This window comes from Talpa occidentalis, unplaced genomic scaffold (genome assembly GCF_014898055.3).
Source record: "Talpa occidentalis isolate TD23 unplaced genomic scaffold, MPIMG_talOcc4v2.1 talOcc4.12, whole genome shotgun sequence".
NCBI classification, from domain to species: domain Eukaryota; kingdom Metazoa; phylum Chordata; class Mammalia; order Eulipotyphla; family Talpidae; genus Talpa; species Talpa occidentalis.
The window spans coordinates 58507313-58526634 of NW_023601212.1; the positions used below are offsets into that span (position 1 = coordinate 58507313).

Genomic DNA, 19322 nt, shown 5'->3' on the forward strand with positions numbered 1-19322 from the left:
TCATATCTAGCTCATTTAGAGATTTATGTGACTCAAGGAGGTCAAAATGTCTAGCGTTGTGCTTTGGTCAATATTGGCCCTTAAAAAAATGTCAGTGCGTTCATGTATTTTCTTAGTCATTGAACAAATATATAACAAGCATCTGCTACGTACTAGACATTGCGCTAGGCCTGGCATACATCAAGGTGACTGAAACAGACAAGAGTCCTTGTCACCGTGAACATGGCATTGTGGCCAGGGAAACAGATAAGCAGATGGACAAATAGAATTCAGTCTGCTAACTGCAAGGATGAAGGAGGTAGAGTGTGCTGGGGGAGACCAGAGAAGACAACATTTTTTCATTCTTAATATTTCTATCCCCATCTCCTCGGTCACTCGTATTATTTTTTCTCTTGTAAGATTAGGTGTGGCCAAATTGATTTTTTTCCTTTTGTTGATAAATCTTTAGTGCTCTAAGGAATTGCTGGTCACTCATCTGCCCAACCAGCAAGCATGACAGCGTTCTCATCTTTCAGTTTCTTGCCTCCTTGCCAGGTTGTTCTCATCATTGTTCAATAGGAGGCTTAACCCCTTGATTGCTCTCTGCTCTTTGGCCCATGGCAGGTGGGGAGGGGTTGACAGGGAAAGATTTTGTGTTGGGAAGGGTTAGGCCAAGGTCTGGATGGAAAAATCCCCAATATTGAGCTGAAGGAAGGAAGAGGCAGAAGCAGATTGCCTGCTCTTTGCTTCATCCACTCTTTCGTTCTTAAACAGACAATAATTTATTTGATGCGGGCTGAGATTTATTTCATGACTTACAAGACTGGATATTTTGGGGCAATAAAAATTTGTCAGACTATTCAGACCTGTCATCTTCTGAGTGCCTTCTTCAGGCGCCAAGGTTTCCTTAACTACCCAGATAAGTCTTCGATGACTGTCGGCTCCTCTGTCAAGGGAATGTTTGTTTTCTACTGACTGCCAAGCAGGGCTCTGTGGGCCCGCCTGGGTCCACAAGGATGGATGCTGGGCCTAGAAGAAGCCACACTCCAGGCCGAGAATGATGTACATAAAATGAAAAAGATGGTTTACTGTGTTGGCACAGTTTGAAGTACTGTGGTCACCTCAGGGAAGTGAGGTAGTGAGCTATAAGGGAAAAAGACCTCAAATGTGAATTTAGTAGCCCCCAAATTATAGTTCTTTTGCAAATCGATGTACATGACTTTATGCTTTACTCTTTCTGTGTCTCAGTTTTCTTGTGTAAACAAAGGGGACACTCCTAGCATCCCCAGGAAAAGATATTAGGTGGCAGAATTCCTGAACTTGACTTACAGATGTGTTGTTCACAGTGTCCCTGTTGATGATCTACCCAGACCCCACACTTGCTCCAGCCTCTGTGAGCCCCTACTTCTCTATGCCTAGTTTTCTTCTGAGGTCAGCCCTCTGCCCAGAATTACCCGTAATTTACCTTTCAACACCTCATCCCCCTCTGACTCTCAGCCAGTGCTTGGTGCATGTGGGAGTCCAAAGACGTAAGTCTAAACAAACTCTGAGATAGCCTGCACACTCACAGCTCTCTGAGGAGCCAGCTAAGACTACAAAATGACTATGATCATATCTAGCTCATTTAGAGATTTATGTGACTCAAGGAGGTCAAAATATCTAGCGTTGTGCTTTGGTCAATATTGGCCCTTAAAAAATGTCAGTGTGTTCATTTATTTTCTGAGACTGGAACACTGCCTGAAATATCACCTTTGCTTGGCTTTTTCCCCTTGCTTTTCCAGCTTTCCGCTCTCTCCTGCAAGTGTCCACGGAGCAACTTTCAGATAGATCCTTGTTTGGGGATCTCCCTCAGGAAAAACTAACCTATGACACCTTTCAAATATGAAAGGTTAATAGAGCTTGTTCTTCTAAAACATCCACTTACCCATTTTCTTTCTGTTCCTTCTTTTCTGTATTACCAATATTCTAGCTATTCTTTTGGTCAGTAATGGAGAATCATTGAGAGTGAATGACCTTGAGATTATAGGACAAATGTTAAACTTGCAAATGGCCCAAGTGAAAAAGAAGTTACCTACAAGATAGAGATTTCAATTCCTTATAGCTTACATGGTCTCTGGCGTTGCAATCTTGCTAAGTATTTTGGCAACTCAGTAACAACATCCAAACTTGTGCCTACAACATATACATACATGTTTAATGGGAAGGGTGCTTCTTGGAAAAAGGTAAAGACTGGAGACATTGACCCCAATTCTAAATGGCAACAGATCTCAGCGTTCTTCTGAGAACGGCTCATATTGTACCTCTTTGTGGGCACATCTTATCTTCCATGCTAGCCTGGAATGATGAATTCTTTGGCACCAAGCACAACCTCTTAACAGTAGTCAGAACTCAGTAAACTTTGTTTGAAAGAATAAAATGGATATGAAGAGCAGAATAATTGAGTAGAAGTGTTCTCAGTAATGGAGTTAGTGAACCTCAGGTCAAGTCTGGCTCTGCACCTTGTCTGCTAGGCAGAGTGGTGTAAGTTCATTTAAACTCATTGCATCCAAGATTTTTTCATCTGTAAAACTAAGATGATACTTACCTACTTCATGAGGTTTTTCAAAGGGTCAGGTGGTAGATTCAAAGGCATCACAATGGAATTATGAAGCACACTGTAGCCAATGGACTGATAGTGGCTGCTATTAAGGGCAAAGAAAGGACAGCAGGCTCTCAGGCCAGAGCCGCTGTGCCTCACTAACAAGTGTCAAGGAGCTTTGCTGTCTGCACAAATCTTTCCTTCAACTGCAACTCACCCTGGAAGTACTACAGGGTGTTAGAGGTCTTTATCATGTCTATTTCAAGAAATCTTCTGAGGGCTCTAGTAAGTGAATTCAGTCAGTAAACTGTGTGATCATGCACATTGCTATGGCAATTTAATAGATGGTAAAGTTGGCATCACAGACCAGAGGGGAGATGGCATTACAAGGCATCTTGGAAAATGATGCTGAGACACTAGCAGACCTCGTGAACTTATTTGCCTTACACATTTGCTACAGATATCGTTCTGGAGAAAAACAGAACTAGATTCATTTAAATGAATAGCACACACAAAGGAAGAATTATGAACTGATGAAAGAACTAAATGCAACAATTAGTAGAAGGTAAATAGAAGGAAATATAAGAGAATTGCTTTGTGACCTTGGCGCAGGGGGAGACCTAAACCAAACTCCAGAAGCCTAAAGTGTAAGGCAAAAAAGGTTGAATAATTAAAAAGGATAGGGACAATGTGGATAAGGTTGACAGATGATATTGGGAGGAAATATAAGCAATGTCTAAAACTGACAAGACTGATAAATAGAATATATAAGGAGTACCTATAAATCACCACCAAAAAGGCAGAAAGTCTAACAGAAAAGTGGGAAAAGGGTAAGCATAGGAAGTAAAAAGAAGACCAATTCCCAAAATGTAATAAGCACAGGAAGAGCTACTCAGTAATTAGAAGTGTGCAGAATATCAGTAATTAGAAGTGTGCAGAATGAAACAACAAAACACCCTTATTTAAAACTGTGGGATTGGCAAAGATTAGAAAGGTAGATGATGCCAAGTGTTGGCAATGATATGGGCTATAGAAACCTTCATGACCTGCAGGTGGAGTGTAATTTGGTGCAGCCATTGTGGAGAGCAACCCAGTGGATCACAGCCAACAGGAGCACATACACAACCTGGGGTCCAGCAAATCTACTCCTGGCCTTATATAGCAAAGAGCTCCCCCCTCCATCCCTTGCCCCTCACACACACTGGTCCACAGAGATGCATGGCTAGGCTCCTTCTCACAGCACGGCATTGGTTCCCTTTGTTTCCCTCCTGAGAGCATGAATAAGTCTAAGGTGCATGTGCCTAGGGCACTCTGAAGCAGGAGGGAGCTATAGACTGGGTAAACATTTAATAGCACAGCTGCAGCTTTCAAGCACAGTGCAATGCAAATAAGCTAAAAATTTGAATATCTACAACCCAATTTGACCTACATAAATATAAAACACAAATCAATAATACCTATAATTTGTAAGAATTTATACTTTCATCAAACTCATTAGAATCATTGCCTATGGGGATGGGAGAACGGGGTGGGAAATGAGGAGAAAAGGCACTAACGGATCAATAAAAAGAAGGGAAAATTAACATTAGGAGTGGGGTCCGTGTTCTCTCTCCTTTTTCAGTAGCTATTGAAGTTGAAATGATTTGCGGGGGAGGGAAGGGTCTTTGGTTGAAGAGGCTAGTTAGAAGATTGTATATTAGTGGAGTCATCTGAGATGTCTTCCTTGAGGGTTCCTTGCAGATAGCCCCACACTCTTGGGCTTGACTTTTACTTTGAAGGCATGGAGATAGTGTCTGCCATTGGTCAGGGACAGTAGGCTCTGGGGACCAACCTGTATTAACTGCGATGCATGAGACAGAAATAGATGTCAGAGGCCAATGGTTACAATGAGAAGTAATTACCGTACAACGAGAACACGAAATGCTGCATGATTAGAACATTCTCTCCCTGTAGTCAAACTACAAGAGAAGTCAAATCATAATCAGAAGTTTTCTTTGAGGAGACAGAGATAAAGTAAAAGGAATTTAAATGATCTTATACAGACTGAGAGAGGAAGATGGATGTTCCCATGACAGGGGACGGTCTTATTATCAGAAACATACTACCAAGAATGGGCCTCCCTGGTGGCGCAAGGGGTTAAATCTCAGTACTATGAAGCTATCCACAGCCTCTACAGCATGAGTTTGATCCCCAGCCAGGGAGCTGCCCACATGGCACAGCAGACCTCTCCTGACTCACCTTCTGCTCCCTTCAACAGTGTATTTCAGTCAGTCTGCCTGTTCTGTCCCCGCTCTGTCTCTGGTGAGTCCTCTCACCACCGCCACCCTCCCCCCACCTCTGGCCTATACCCTAGCACTTGTATGCATAAATAAATAAAATAAAATTTTTTTTAAAAAAGAAAAAAACATACTGCCAAGAATATATATGCATTGGGATTTGGATACATAAGTACCTAATAAATACAACCAATAAATAAAGATAATGATGGGGACCTAAGCACCTTTGAACATAAGCAGAAGTTTGATTCCAGGCAAAGAGCAAAACCAACCACTTTAGGAAAATATATCTTTTAGGGTAGAACTGCCCTGGTCTCTGCAGACCAAGGATTAAATGTAAAGAAGGTTTCTCACACCTGGAAATGCAGATGTTTACCCACAACCTTGTGATCCTGAAAAACAGGATCCTCTCTGGGAAAGACTTAGCCTCTCCTTCCCTGTTGTCTACTTCAGACAAAACCACATAGGGCTTTTTTTAATTACCATTTTTTTTTGTTGTTGTTGTTGTTGTTTTGTTTGTTTTTTTGCCTCAGAAGTGATTAGCTGAACTGCTTGTCCCCACCAATTGATTGGAACAAAAGTGCTAACCAGGGCCTCCCTGGTGGTGCAAGGGGTTAAGATGCAACCGATGAAGCTACCTGTAGCCACTGCAGCAAGAGTTTGATCCCCAGCCAGGGAGCTACCCACATGGTGCATCAGACCTCTCCTGCTCACCTGCTGCTCCCCTCAGCAGTATATTTCAGTATATCCACCTGTTCTGCTCCCTACTCTGTCTCTGTTGAAGCCTCTCACCCCCCACACCTCTGGCCCGTACCCAGTTCTTGTATGCATAAATAAATAAATCTTTAAAAAAAATTGCTAACCAAACTTTAGTTCCACTCATCTCCTTCCTCCAGTTCCCTGAGTATTGCCAGCACTCACAAGTCCATAAAAGCCCTGCCAGAAAATGAGACACTCTCCTGTTCCATCAGGGCCACACCTGGTTCTTTCGGGCCTTTCTCACTCCTGCCTATAAAAGAAAAAACTCCTTTGCCTGACTCTTGGGATGACTGTGGATCTGTGGAGCCAGCCATCTTTCTATTACAATTGCTCATTTCCCCACCCTTGAAATAATCCTTCCTGATAAAACCTTTCTTTATTAAGGATTTTTTTAAGATATATTTATTTATGAATACAAGAACTGGGGTGTAAGGGGGGTGAGAGGATTTACCAGAGACAGAGTGGGGAACAGAACAGGCAGACTGACTGAAATACACTGCTGAGGGGAGCAGCGGGCGAGGCAGGAGAGAGCTACTGTGACATGTGGGTATCTCCCTGGCCAGTCGGGGACTGAACTCATGCTGCAGTGTCTGGTGATAGCTTGATAGCACTGTCTTTAACCCCTGCGCCACGAGGGAAGCCCAAGAATGGATATTTTTAACTTTATGCACCTCGTAGACCATCCTCGGCTGCGTCTGAGTGCCCCAGAGACCTCAGCACTGAGACCAAGTACCTTCTAAGTACAGCAGGAATGAAGGGAGCGAGGGAGAAAGCTGGAGATTCAGACTACCCCCTGGGTCTCAACCACCTCCGTGGAGTTTTCCTTTTTGTGGGGCTACTACATCAGCTCATTACTGAAGCTACCTGATCTTCCTGGTTGGCCTGGAAACCTGGCCATGCAGATGCTTTTGCCCAGTCCTACTTTAAAGGTCATCCTTTGATGTTTCTGTTGAAAACTCACTTTTCCCTTTGCTTGGCTCTTTATGGATGCATTTTTTAAACTAAAGTTGCAGAGTAACTAAACCTGGTCCTTCATTTGGGAAGAAAGCAGTGTAGCTTTTGATGCCCAGAGCCTTGTGATCATCTGGGAATTATTCTTCATTCTGTTGTGTCCTTGTGCAGTGATGTCCACCCCTGCTCTTCTCTAAGGTATAATGTATTTTACTATTTAGGATCCTACCCTGGTCTTTCTCCTGGTCCTGACCCATGAACACATGAGCTAATGGGTTCACTAACTGCACAAGCTATAGAGAACACTACTTATATCTCAAGGGTTGTTCCGTCTATTGGAACCCACAGACGCACAGTTCCTGCCTCTGAGAGGCTCCCAGAAAAACAGAAGAGACAGACACATAAAGTGATATAGCACAACACGATTAAACCTGTAATAGAGACATGAAAAAAATAATAAAGTGCTGTATATTGAGTTTAAATCAATGCAGGGAGGGATGACAAAGAGCAGACAAGTAGCAATTGCAAGTGTTTCATGTTTTAAATCTAACACCTAAGCTTCCTTGGGGCCTTTTCCATGATTTCTTCCTTACAGGTCACAGACTAAGTAATATAGTTCTTTCTATTTGGCAGCAACTACAGAGTCCCAGGGAGGAACTAGAAAACCTACCCAATTTTAATTTTGAAGAGGCAGCCCACAATTTGGGTTTTGAGGTAGAGTGGGCATATCGGGGGAGCTCTAACCTGGATTTTCTTTTTTTCTTTAAGAGTTTATTTATTTATACAAGAACTGGGGTAGAGGCCAGATGCATGGAAGGGTGAGAGGATCCACCAGAGACAGCGGGGAACAGAACAGGCAGATTGATAAAATACACTGCTGAGGGGAGCAACGGGTAAAACAGGAGAGGTCTGCCTCACCATGCAGGACCCTCGCCAGTCAGCTGGGATCGAACAGGTGCTGCAGAGGCTGCGGACAGCTTCACAGTGCAGCGCTCAACTGCCTGTGCTACCAGGGAGGCCCTCTAACCTGGATTTTCTCACCATTCACCCTTGTCTCTTTACAGTCCCTAAGAGTGCCTCCCTTTACTCTTTCCCCAGTAGGTTTCAGAAAGATGGGGGGAAACTCACATTGAGCCCAATCCTACCTTCACTTTCTCTGTACTGCCTTGAGCTAATGAGGACTCCTCGGGGTTCTCAATGACTGTAGTTTTGGTCAGGAGTCCTGAGTCTCTCTTTCAGGCATCTGGTGAGTTTTATAGGAACTCCACTTGAGTGCTTAGGAAATTGGAATTCTGGGCAATAGCCTTCTCTTTCAGGAATGCCCTGCAGGGACAGACACCAGTCAAAGGATCCCGTCTCTGCTGTTATTTAAAGATGCTAGACGCTAGATTCCCCAGGCAGTGTTAAACAAGGGTTTTCCATCCTGAGCGCTAAGTGCTGGCACTTTTAGATATTTTTTCAATTAGGAAAAAAAAAAAAAGCCCACCTCTCTGAACACATAAAATAATGCAACTGTTTTACAAATGAAATAAGGACCTTCTAACCTTGACAAATGTACCCTTAATCTTTCTGTAATGTCTTAAAAATCCCAAACCTCTTATGAGAAGAGAGAAAGACAGAGAAAGAAAGGAAAGTCAGAGAATATGTGGGGATGGAAACGCTTCCCAGGTCCCTGAAAATGTGTTGTTTACTTTAAAATATTTTTCCCATTCATGAGTTTGAAGGATAAGTTTCCCCAAAATGTCTAGAATGGGCTTTTACAAGACATATCACCTTGGCATGTGCCCCTAAGGCCAAGTGAGGCCCTGTGAGCTTCAAGGGAAACTTTTCACCACATAGTGACTAACTAGAAGAGTAAAGATTACCCAGATAAATAATGTCATCTGTAGAAAGCCTTCTTCCAGAAAAACCCCTTTTTTGACTTGGCAAATGGATACCTACAGAGAGCATCTGGTTTTTATGAGTCCCTTTCTCCTCATCTTGTGAGACCCCCTCCTCCTCCTTAATGCCCCAAACCCGTATCCCATTCATTAGCTTAAGGAGAAAAAACCTTCGTCTGTCCCACTTCCTCTCAAATTTATGGCCATGTAAATTCTCATACACATTTAAATTTTTTTCCTAATAATCTGTCTGACATTATTTTGATTACTCAGCCAGCCTGAGAAAGATCTAGAGAACTAGGAAAATCTCTCCTCTGTCCCTACCGCTTGATTACAGTCATTTGCTCAGCAAATATACAAACATGACTGATACTGCTGTGTGCTCATGGATTAGCAAAACCCCTTTATAAAGATGTGTAGGTTCAGGAGGGGCAGAGAATTTACGGGTCCAATAGTGTCTAGAACTTTGGGAGTCTTTAAAAAGTTTTTGATAAACGAATGGGCTAATAAGTAATTTGTGACTTGAGCTATTCAGTTCAGACATCTAGAGCTGAAGTGTATGTGAGTTGGAAAACAGAGAAATGGCTGTCAGGAGAGACTTTGCAGGGAGTCTCCCCTGGACAGTGCTTAAGCTTAAGCGATCTTTCTACAAAGTTTTTCCAATGCAAGGGCATGATCCTTTCAACATCCTCTGATCCTCTCCAGGCCTCTAAGTCTCTGTATTTAGGTCCTATTTTGCTACCTAGCATCTAAACCCTACCTTTTAGTATCTTCCTGGTTCTAGTGGGAAAAGCCAATTGCCAAATTTTGAAGAATTTTGTGAGCCAGTTGACACATTTTAGTAGTTTGAAATTGAGCATGGTGGAAAAATTCACACCATGGATACTGGCAAATCCTGGGAGTCGGCACACATATGTCCTGCTCCCAGCCCTGGCCCAGTGCCGGTCCACCAGCTCACCCTGCTGGGCTCTTCTGCAGACCTCAGCTTGCAGCTGATGTCACTATCACCATGGGACCTATCCTGGGTCTGCCTCTCTGTCCTCTGATGCCAGAGGTCTATTCCTCTGCCCAGTTGTTTGTCTTGTTGCTGTTTGTTATTACTACTGCAGTTACCTCCTGGTCATGTGGTCTTCTTACCTCCACTTAATAATTTCCATCCAGGCCAATGCTCTCTAATCAAGCGCCTCCTCTCTCCTTTTTTGGAAGAAATATTGTTGACAAAGCTAAGGGAGACTGAATCAGAATCTGTTCTCCTGCATATTCAATCTCTATCAAATCCTTATTAAATACCTCCAATAAAGATGAACACGATTGTGATGTCCCCAGGAGCAATGACAATTTAAATCCACATCTCCCACATCACATGGAAGAAGCACGTGCTCTGGAGAATCATGGGCAAATCAAATCTAGCTGTGTTGTCTTGGGCAAGTTTTTTAACCTTTTCAAATCTGTCTCCTTGTTTGTAAATGGAGATACTAGGATTACCTTGCACAACTTCTATCACAGAGATGATGTACACGCAGACACGCAGGCGCTCACTGCTGCATCTTGCTTAAGTGCTCATTGCTAAAGAAACAAGTGTAGTCACACAGAGCTTAAGGACAAGCAGAGATACACTCTGAGAAATGCGTCATTAGGTGATTTTGTTGTGCAAATGTCAGAGTGTACTACACAGACTACTAGCTGGTCTAGCCCGCTACTTAGAATATACGGCATGGCCTATTTGTGTAACAGGGTGGTCCCCAGGAAAGGGGGAGGTTCCCTGCCCCTCCCAAAGGAGGGTGGAGCTGAGCAGGAAGAGGAGAAGCTGAAGAAGGGACTGAGGAAGGAAGCAGGATGGAGCAAGGAGACCTGGAGGAGGCGCATGGAGCCTAGAGACACGTGAAGAAACTGCGCTTGTCTTTTGGTCATGGACTGGGTGACACAGATGTGGGTGAGACCCATGGGGAGGTGACAATGGCAGCTTTTATCTTGATGTTGATTTTGCTCTTTTCCTTCCGGGCTTGTCTGGTTGTTTCTGACTCTTTTCTGTGGGTCCCCACTGGAAGATGCTTTAGACTTGTGGCAGGCTTTGGGGCTTTGCTCTGGGCCAATCCCATTTGGATGGACTTTTACCCACGAGGGGACGGGTAACTTTGGGTGCTTCATTTAGAAACTAGACTCTTTGCCTTACCTGTATTGTTTCCTAGTTTTATTAAAGTTCCTTCCCATTAAAGTCTCCTATGTTTTGTGTTGATGCGGCGGATGGCAGAACCCATTTAGAATAGGCAGGTTTGCGGGGTTTGGGCTGCCCCTCTCCCTGTCCTATAACATTTGGACCACCAAGGATACATGGTCCATACAGAGTTGGCCAAAATGTTGTTTAACAATGCACAGTTGTATACTCTGTTGGTGGGGAGGAGAGTGGAGAAAAGAATATGAGGCCCAAATATGATAGGAAGCATGTCTGGAAGGACAGTGAGACTAGCTGATGTTAAGAAGCAGACTGTGAGCACCCCTGACACCCAGGCCAAGAAGAAATGGGGGTTCCTCCCTTCCTCTCCCAGGCATGGTCTCCTGGCCATATCTTCCTTGTTGAAGCTTTGGTTTTGTACTACTTCCGGGGAATCTGTTTCTCTATGATTTTGTGTTTTATTTCTACCATCCTTTGCAGGAACTTATCATCATTATCATCATCATCTCAGATTAGTTTTTAAAAGTTGGAACACTTAAAGTCACTCCTTCCATTGTCTCCTTCCCTGAGAGTCCCCAATCCTGCTATTTCTAGCACATGCTGTTGAAACTCCCTACAGGCAAGGACCTGGAGTAGCTTCTATGGTAACTTTCTGTCCCCAGGGCTTTCCCTACTAAGTCTCACTCTGAATACTCCTCCTTGGTATTTTCTGCTTCTTAGAAAGGGTATCTTTCATGAGGGCCCCTCAGGCTAAATCCGGTCTCCAGCTTCCCCTCAGCCAATGTTTGAGCATACAGAGGTCCTCAGCACTCAAGTTCTGTTGCTGAGCTGTGGGTTATGTGTATGGTACAGAGGAAACAATGAGCAAAATTATTGGGCCCCGGGGCTCCCTTCCTTAGTGGATGACCTGGAGGGTAGCTTCTAGAAAACCATCTGGGCTCACCAGGGAAGCCTGCCACCTAACCAGGGGCTGGTGAGAAAGGCCTCCTTCCTGAGGTTGAAGGGGACAAAGAAAAGGAAATAACTTAATTACATTAGTGGATACACAGAGAGGACAGTGGAGGGGTACGATGAGGGCTGGCAGCACAGCTAACACAATTGTGAATGTTTCATCTTAGAATCCAGACCTAACTAGACTACAATCAAATTCTATTGGCATCTGGTGTATGTCTCCCAGTCAAAGAAGGAAAGAGCCTCTGGGAACTTCTTGCTTCCCTCAAGTTTGCTCTGTGGACTTCTGGATTTCAGGACAGGGCAGATGTATAGACAGTAACATCCTCTCCCCTAAGTCCCCCTTACTGAGATGATATTTTTTTTTATTTAAATTTTATTTTTATATTCCCCATACAATTACAACCCCCTTATTTTGACCCCAAGCCCTCCTTTCCCCACCCCCCTCCCCCCACAGAGTGTCTCTGTGTTATAGGACAGGGAGAGGGGCAGCCCAAACCCCGCAAACCTGCCTATTCTAAATGGGTTCTGCCATCCGCCGCATCAACACAAAACATAGGAGACTTTAATGGGAAGGAACTTTAATAAAACTAGGAAACAATACAGGTAAGGCAAAGAATCTAGTTTCTAAATGAAGCACCCAAAGTTACCCGTCCCCTCGTGGGTAAAAGTCCATCCATATGGGATCGGCCCAGAGCAAGGCCCCAAAGCCTGCCACAGTCTAAAGCATCTTCCAGTGGGGACCCACAGAAAAGGGTCACAAACAACCAGACAAGCCCAGAAGGAAAAGAGCAAAATCAACATTAAGATAAAAGCTGCTATGGTCACCTCCCCACGGGTCTCACCCACATCTGTGTCACCCAGTCCACGACCAAAAGACAAGCTCAGTTTCTTCACGTGTCTCTAGGCTCCATGCGCCTCCTCCAGGTCTCCTGGCTCCATCCTGCTTCCTTCCTCAATCTCTTCTGCAGCTTCTGCTCTTCCTGCTCAGCTCCACCCTCCCTTGGGTGGGGCAGGGAACCTCCCCCTTTCCTGGGGACCACCTTGTTGCATCTGGTTCATAGTTGTTTGTTGATTTTGATATTTTCTTTCTTATAGTTATTCTTTTTCCTGGTCCCTTATTTAAGTTTTCTAGATTCCTGCTATGAGTGAGACCATCCAGTATTTTTCTTTTTCTTTTCTGGCTTATTTTGCTGAGCATGATCCCTTCCAGAGCCATCCATGTTGCTGCAAATTGCATGTGTTTATCTTTGTTGAATGCTGAATAATATTCCATGGTGTATATGTGCCACATCTTCTTGATCCAGTCATCTATTTTTGGGCATTTGGGTTGTTTCCAAAGCTTAGCTATTGTAAACAGTACTGCTATAAACATAGGGGTGCAGGTGCTCTTTGGATTTGATGTTTCTGTGTCCTTTGGGTAAATACCTAGGGGTGGAATTGCTGGGTCATATGGAAGCTCTATGTTTAGTAGGTCGAGAAATCTCCACACAGCTCTCCATAGTGGTTGGACCAGATTGCACTCCTACCAACAATGCAGGAGAGTTCCTTTTTGAGATGATATGGTTTGAAGCCTGGAACTTGGGTTGGGAAGGGTCAGTTTGTGTCTGAAGGCTGTCACAGAGGGCACCAGGCTGGGATCCCAGGCCTGGAGGGGTTGAGTTCTGTGGTCCACACCTGTGTCCGGGTCTGTGCTGATGTAAACCCAAAGGGGTGTGAGTGATCTTCTGAGCTCTTTGGACTTCACCATCTTCCTGCCTAAAGAGCTGATGAAGTTGGTGTATAGAGCAGAGCAGGGAGATAAGGAGCAGATCCTCCCAGCAATGACAGGTTTAAAACTAAATAGAGGTAAGAAAATATCTGAAACTTTAAACACTTGTTTTTACATTCTATGTCATGAACATAGTATGTATCCTTCAATTAGGTTTCTAGAATATCCCACATTCATGTGTATTTAGATTTTATTTTACTTAGTAAGTAGGAGTCTCACTAAAGTCTTTGCTAAAAGGATATTTAATGGCTTTCCTTGCTCACTGCTAGGAGCTTCCTAAGTAAAGTTGCAACATGATGGTGTGAGCTTCTATTCAATGTGCTCACCTAGTGTACATATTATAGGCTGCAGAGTCAGCGTGTTTATAAAGCTGACTTGACCCCTGGCTAGTGATATGCTCAGCTCTAGCAGAAAGTGGCTAACTCTTCCTCTGTGGGAAAGAGAACTGACCAGGAGTCATGGTATGGCATTACCAGGAAGGGTGAGGGGCACCCCAGAACTTCCAAGTCTGCCTGATCTAAATAGGTTCTGCCATCTGCCGCATCAAAACACAATACTCTAGTGCATGAGACCTTTAATGGAAAGGAACTTCAATACAATCAGTATGCAATAAAGAGAAGAGAAGGGAAAGAATAGATAAAATAGTTTCCAAATCAAGGACCAAAATTTACCCATCCCCATGTGGGCAAATGCCCAGCCAAACAGATTGGCCCAAAACAGGGACACTGAGGCCCAAAAGCCTGCCACAAATCTAAGGCAACTCCTGGTGGGGACACATAGGAAAGGGGCAGAAGGCCCCAGCACATTTGGGACTGAAGGACAATATGAAAATCAACACAAAATCTGCCATTGTTAACCTCCCCAAGGGTCTCTCACCCACATTGTTCCAACCAGTCCAAGGCCAAGAAGCAAGTGCAGCTTCTTTACATGTCTCTCCGCTCCATGTGCCTCCTCCAGGTCTCCTTGTCCTCCATCCATCCTCCTTCCTTCTTCCAGTCTCCTCTCCAGCTTTCCCTCCTCCCTGCTCAGCTCCATGCTTCCTTGGGTGGACCAGGGAACCTGGAACCGCCCCTTTCCCTGGGACCACCTTGTTACAATGGGCCAAAGGGGCTTCCAGCTCAGTCACCTTTCCCATGCCAGCAAGAAAGACATTTCCAGATTCCAAGGGTTCTGCTCAGAAGGGTTCTCTGAGAGGTACAGTTTTGTTTTTTAATGTCATACAGTCTATATTGTGTTGTATTAAGATTTTGGATCTAGAGTATATTCAGTATGAAAAGCTATTCTTTTCTCTCTCTTATTTTTTTCAACCCCTCTTGTGAAGAACCAAGAGGAAGGACAAATGTTGTCCTTCCTCCAAGAAGTGGGTAATACAGGTCTTCAGGGATGTGGGGCTGGGGGTAGGAGAAGCATCAGCCCCTCACTTTCCCTTTCCAGTTTATGCCTATGAATGTATGATGGTCACGTTTAATGGCACTTTGAAGAAAGCAAAAAATAAATGTTGAATTCTTGACTGTGGGGTTAGGCGATCTTTCTCTGTCTGAGAGGTGGACAGAGCAGCCTGTGTGAGTGGCCTGTCAGGTCAGGCCACTCTGCCTTTACTCTTACCAGTCCCTCATCTTCACTGCCACAGCATTTCTCTACTAGTCCTGCCTTGAGGCCCCACCGACCTGGCACAACTGCCTTGAACTGTCCTATAACATTTCAGGTATGTCTGAGGACATGTCTCAGGGATGCCCTCTGAGTTAGTGGCAGTGCCCCTTATGCCTCCCTAGGTGCCCACACCTCCTGTTTAGGTGGTCTGTGGTCTAGGCTTGTGAAAGGAACCACCACTCTGAATCAGAACTTTGAGGTTCGGGGCTCTGGGACAGCTGGCTTCCCCCAGCTGTAGGATGGGAACAGAAGAAACACATGCCTTCCCTAGAGAATCAAGTAGCTGGTGTAAATAGCTGAAGTACCAAGAGCTCAGCGGAGTCAAGGAGAGGCATGGTTCTTGGTAGCCCCAGAGCCTGCCTCTATTCCTTCTGAATTCTTGGCATGTAAGGACCAAAGAGTTTCCCCTACATGGTTTGAGAGCCTGGGAAATAAGGCAGGGTGGGAGGCTGGGAAAACTGGGGTCTAGTCTGAGCCCTGCCAGAATCTCCCTGTGTAACTGCAGAAAAGAAACTTAGTCTCAGTTTCCTGGACTGTGAAATGAGAGGCTATAAAAGATGACTTCAAAGATGCCTTCCAGCTTCAGCCATCTATAATTCTGCGCTTCTTTTCAGTGCAGCCATTAACAACAGTGTGAAGCCAGCGGTGTCTATTCTTCCCACCTCCCCCAAAATAAATCCATTCTTCTCTTCTGTCCTTCCCTCCCCCTACTGTTTTTCCTCCTCACATCCTTGTTCTCTTCCTTCTATTGAATAATTACCGAGCCCTGTCTGTGGTCCATGCTGGATTCTGAGGATAGAGCAGAATCCAGGGCCCCTATGCTATCTGCTCTGCTGATACTTTCTGATACTAGAACATCTCTGCCATTGTCAAAGAAAATATCTTTTCTTCAGAACTTTCCTGGTGTCCTCTCTCTGTGGAAATTTATCCTTTCAGATGCAGGGTCCTGACCCTGGGTCAGATGTGGGTAACTTTGTCCTGTATTGTTTGTCCACTGTCCCTGGACAGGAGTCGACTTGGGTGTGGCTCCCACCTGGGGCATCATGATCATCCTGCCCACCCTTCTCCTGAGCCACAGCTACCTCTGTGATGCAGCACGACCCAAAGCCACCCACACTGTGGTCTGTGGACCAGCATCAGCATCAGTTTCAACACCACCCACACCTACTGAGCTAGATCCTAAGATCCCCAGGGATTCATGTGCACATGAAGGTCTGAGCTGGCTAAAGTCTTCTCAATAACAGTTGTACTTTCTTTTACTATCAAAGGACATTACAACCAGTAAATAAAAGAATTAAGACCTTAGTTCAGGATTCTGGGCACAGCAGCTCAGCTCCCTGGATTATGCCTGCAGAGCATACAGGAACCTACAATCTCGGCACCCCCCAAGTCACTTCTTTAAAACCAGGAGGGTCATTCAAGCTCAAGCAATTGTTCCTTATGGTAATTACTGGGGTGGGCTCTCTGCTGTCACCCAATTTGTATGTTTGCATTCCTTCTCTTAGACTGTGAGTAAGCTTTATGGAAATAGATTTCTGGACCCTGTTTGTGAATGTTTATTGCCCACTAATCAGAAGCAAGTTGCAATTAGACTGGAGTTAGAAAGTAATGGCATAGTAGTTACCATGTAATTAAGGAGTAATGGCAGGCGATTATATCTCTGGCCTTGAGATGGAAAGCGATATCATTAGAGCCCACCTCCTCTTCAGAGCAACCACGAATACAAATGCAGCGTCAATGCAGACACCACAAATCAACCAGGCAGGGCTGGTTATTTCCCCTTCTCCCCCTCATTTTTTACTGTGGTTCTGGGACTCAACTGGATGCCTATTGGCAGCCGCTTAGCTGCTTTTGTTCCGTGCCATTAAACTGCAGCTCTGTTTCACATGGGGAGTCTCTGTCCCAGCTGGCTAAGAGGAAACCATTTGTTAGCTTCTGCCCATTCTGCCCACTGACACCATTCTCTGCAGCAGCAGGGTGCTGCTCTGCCTTTGGGGAGTCTTCCAGAAAGCCACAGGATTATTCTTACATTGGGAAGACCTCCAAACTAGGTTATACTGAATACACCTACTCTGAAATCTGCCCAGGAGCCTAAGCCTGCTTATCACCTCCAGGAATGTACTCCCAGGTTTGGTGAAGGGTGCATCTGACTTGGGTGCAAGGATTATTTGAAACTCCACTATGAGCAATGCTACTTGTCAAAACTGCCCTTGCCTCTTCCCAAGAGTGCCCGGCACATGGGTTATGATTCCTTTTAAGGACTAGGGAGATACAGTTGGGCACTGCCGTGGCTATTTGGTTGCCATCTGCCTGTTTATTAGTGCGCAGCTGTGCTTCTCTGGGTCCAGCTGGGAGGGCAACTTCTCCTGTAACGAGAGGAAATGACCTCCATGCAGAGACCTGGTGCCTGGGACACTGGAGGGTCTCAGGGACTGAGGAACCATCCTCTTCCACTAGGTCCAACCTGCTAAATCCCTCCTGGCCCATCTAAAGCTGTCCAGCTTGCTAGCGGATGACAGACGCAACACTCAACGGCCAGGGTATCCCGCTGGCAGCCAGTGCTCTTGAGCCCATTGTCCAGCATTGCCCAAAGGTCAAAGGAAGCATCTAGTATTTGTCAAGCCTCCACCAGCCCGAAGCACTTGTTCGATGCCCCATCCCAGGAATGACCTCCCAGGACTTGCCCAGGTTGCCAAGGACATCATGGAGTCATTTCACTGCAGGACTGTGTTAGCCTCAAGAGCACAGAAAAGTCACAGAGACAACTCATCTGAAGTATGGGATAGAGAAAAACTAAATGGTTCATCAGTCTATCAAGCACAGGCCCGGTTGGGAAGAAAACAAGTATCCCCCCACAGCTAACTTTGGACCTAAAAAAGGAGTGAGCCAAGACTAGCATGGAAGCAGAGAATTCAGAACTTGAAGCAAATTGGGAAATTACTCAATCCAAACCCATTATTTCACAGGTGAGGAAACAGCCCCACATCTGTGAGAGCCAAGGTCTCGCCTTTCCTAGAACGGAAGACCCAGTTTTGCGATGCTTGGAAGCTGGTAGTAATGAAACACATATCTTCCTTTTGAGAAAAAAGATAGTGAACAAAGCCAATCACTACTAAAACAGTTCAGACACAGAGATTGTGTGCTGGAAGGGAAACAAAGTGGCTTTAGGATGACAAAAGTTCACGCCAATTCATTCCTACATTAGGAAACTAGCTTCTTGTATACGTCATTACTGAAACTTACCCACCTATAAAATGGGAATAATAAAACCCATCAATTAAAGGGAAGACGAGGGAGGGAATAAGTGGAAAATGAAGTGCTGTATAAATGTTAGAATGGGTAGTTTCACTTAAAACTGAGTCAGTTTTGTATCTAGCAGCTCTCACTTTGGCTCTATAGCCAAGGATGACCAAAAAGTAACTTGAGGCACAAGTTCTGGCATAAAAGTCTTTCCCTTTTGCCTTATCAGAGTGATAAGCAGTGTAAAGCGTCTAGGGTAGGGAGCTCAGAGCAGCGCGTGTGGCTTCATCATTCTCTGCAGTTAGACAGCCTCTACTAAGTGTGAACGAGGCTCTCTGCAGCCTCATAGAATTGGTGTAGACAGAGAGAACTGAGTAGAGGATATATAATACTCATGCTGGTGTCACAATGGGAAAGAATTTGACACAGTAACCTCACTCTTCTCCACCCCCCTTCTCCAACCTGGCTTTCATCAGAGCCAGTAACGATGAGCCAAAGAAACTAGTCTGAGTCCTGGAGCTCTTCCTGCCCCACTGAGGCAGGGCTAAGCTGCTAACAAACAGAAACACAGCCCAAAGGTGGGCAGCAGGAGGAAAGAAGCAGAAGAGCTGACTTTGAAACAGATTTGGTGACTAGGTGGTTCAAAGATTAATGAAATGGAGGTGCCTGTGAAATTTAGCCACAGCTGTCTCACCGTTCCTAGTTTGGCTTCTGGTGTCCAACACACAAGGCAAGGACCTCTCAGAGGCGCAGGAAGGTGAGTGAAATGTCCTTTTATGGAAATGCATCTCAAATGAGTTTCCATGAGTAAAACAAAATCTTTCCTTAAGCTGCAACTTGTTTTATAAGTGGGACTCAACCAGAGGGTGCCACTTCTTTGCAAATGGGGATGTTATCCCCTTTTCTGGACATTAGCTTTACTTCCACCCATCTAGAGTTTATGCAAGTTTTCTAAGCCTTCAATTTCCAAATATGTTCAATGAATCAACAATAGTCTTTCCTCATAGGGTTGCTGCACTGGCAAAATATTTGATACACACAGTATTTGATAAGCTCTTGTTAATATGTCTAACTACCTACTCTTCAACATCCAGTTCAAGTTTGAACTTATTTA

General features: G+C 44.7%; 1 long non-coding RNA gene across 2 annotated transcripts in view; it reads left to right on the forward strand.

Moving 5' to 3' along the window:
- Positions 1 to 18635: 18635 nt before the first annotated feature.
- LOC119240068 (uncharacterized) overlaps positions 18636 to 19322 on the forward strand; it is a 31474-nt gene continuing 30787 nt past the window's right edge. For both annotated transcript variants that reach the window (XR_008551163.1, XR_005124068.2), the window contains exon 1: positions 18636 to 18965. This is a non-coding gene — a long non-coding RNA (uncharacterized LOC119240068). The remainder of the gene's footprint in view (positions 18966 to 19322) is intronic.